The sequence below is a fragment of the Sinocyclocheilus grahami genome, unplaced genomic scaffold (genome assembly GCF_001515645.1).
Source record: "Sinocyclocheilus grahami isolate Dianchi unplaced genomic scaffold, SAMN03320097.WGS_v1.1 scaffold1625.1, whole genome shotgun sequence".
NCBI classification, from domain to species: Eukaryota; Metazoa; Chordata; class Actinopteri; order Cypriniformes; family Cyprinidae; genus Sinocyclocheilus; species Sinocyclocheilus grahami.
The window spans coordinates 199,323-201,500 of NW_015506804.1; the positions used below are offsets into that span (position 1 = coordinate 199,323).

Sequence of the window (2,178 nt, forward strand, 5' to 3'; positions counted from 1 at the left end):
TATTTCAGCTGTCGTTCCCGCGGCGGCGGCGCTAATCAAAGCAAGCTTGAGGAAACGCCGCTCGTATCATCGATCACATCGGCCCGTATTAGCGCTTTTATCAGTCTGATTGGGGTGATATTGGAAACCGATCAGATCACTGCTCGTTAACTCAAACACGTTTCTGTACAGTATTATAGTTTGAGGTCTGATTTCACTTGTAAAGTCGGGTTTATCCGTATAGTGCTTCATGCGATACAGATTAATTCACAGCAGCTTTACAGTAGAAACAGGGGAACCAGCATCAATGATGCACAGTTCTTCAAATATCAGTCAATTCAGTTATGACTGCAACTGTGATATCAGCTATAACGTAGCTCTACTGAAGATCATATAGACTGTAAAAAAAATAAATACATAAAAGAAAGATTATTGGAGTATGTTTTACAATCCTACATCCTAGTAACCACCTAAAACATCTTAGTAACCACATAGTAACCACCCAGTACACCTTAGTAACCACATAGTAACCACCCAGTACACCTTAGTAACCACATAGTAACCACCCAGAACACCACAATAGTAACCACTTAAAGCATCCTAGCAACCAACATCTTAGCAACCACATAATAACCACCCAGAACATCCTAGCAACCACCCATAACACCTTAGCAACCACACAGTAACCTCCCATAACACCTTAGTAACCGCAACAGTAACCACTTAAAACCTCCTAACAACCAACATCTTAGCAACCACATAATAACCACCCAGAGCATCCTAGCAACCACCCATAACACCTTAGCAACCACACAGTAACCACCCAGAACACTTTAGAAACCAATAGTAACCACTTAAATCATCCTAGCAACCACACAGTAACCACCCAGAACACCTTAGAAACCACAATAGTAACCACTTAAATCATCCGCAACCACACAGTAACCACCCAGAACACCTTAGAAACCAATAGTAACCACTTAAATCATCCTAGCAACCACACAGTAACCACCCAGAACACCTTAGAAACCAATAGTAACCACTTAAATCATCCTAGCAACCACACAGTAACCACCCAGAACACCTTAGAAACCAATAGTAACCACTTAAATCATCCTAGCAACCACACAGTAACCACCCAGAACACCTTAGAAACCACAATAGTAACCACTTTAAACATCCTAGCAACCAACATCTTAGCAACCACATAGTAACCACTCAGAACATCCTAGCAACCAACATCTTGGCAACCACATAGTAATCATCCAGAACTTCCTAGCAACAACCGAGAACATCTTGAGAGAGAGTGTGTGTGTGTGTGGGAGAGAGAGTGTGTGTGTGTGTGTGTGTGTGTGTTTGATTGTGTGGGTGTGTGGGTGTGTGTGCGAGGGTGTGCGGGTGTGTGTGTGTGTGTGTGTGTGTGTGTGTGTGTGTGTGTGTGTGTGTGTGTGCGCGCGTGTGCGTGTGTGTACGTGAGTGTGTGCGTGTGTAAAGTGATGAATGTTGTTCATTTGCCCTCCTGAACCTAAGACACTGCTGAACACTTCACTGCCGCTCAAATAATCTCATACACACACACACACAGAAACACACTCTCTCGCTCACACAAACACACACACACACACACACACACACAAACATAAACACTCTCTCTTTCTCACACACACACACACACATGTTTATCTAAATAAGCACGTCAAAGACTTATACTCTTAAAGCGAATCATAATAACTACTGACTAACTCAAAAGGAAACCACATTCACTGTATTTCAGAATCATCTTGTATCTTTGAGGAGGTTTTGACACATGCAACTCTCTTTTGGAGGCTGTTTTATACACACAACACACACTGAATATAAGTCCTAATTAATTTAAACACATTAATAAACTCTTGAGTGTTTTTATCTGTGTTTATGTGTGATTATTAATTAGTCAGTGCTGGTAGCTGTCCGTCACACACACACACACACACACACACACATGCAGTGATGAAGGTGTCATGTACACCTGTTGATTATCTTCTCATAATTAATGTGTACACACACAGGCTAATTATTCTGTGACATTTGATTAATGACTTTGGAGTCTCAGTGTCTCAGACAGAGAGGACAGCTGGGAAATGATTGATGAACACACACGCCGCACCACACGGAAACTGACACACGCGCACACACACACACACACACACACTCTCTCAC

The 2,178-nt window shown here is 42.2% G+C and overlaps 1 protein-coding gene across 1 annotated transcript in view; it reads left to right on the forward strand.

The window, feature by feature from the left end:
• inpp5a (inositol polyphosphate-5-phosphatase A) overlaps nucleotides 1-2,178 on the forward strand; it is a 143,227-nt gene that overhangs the window by 118,239 nt on the left and 22,810 nt on the right. The gene's annotated exons all lie outside the window — the stretch shown is intronic.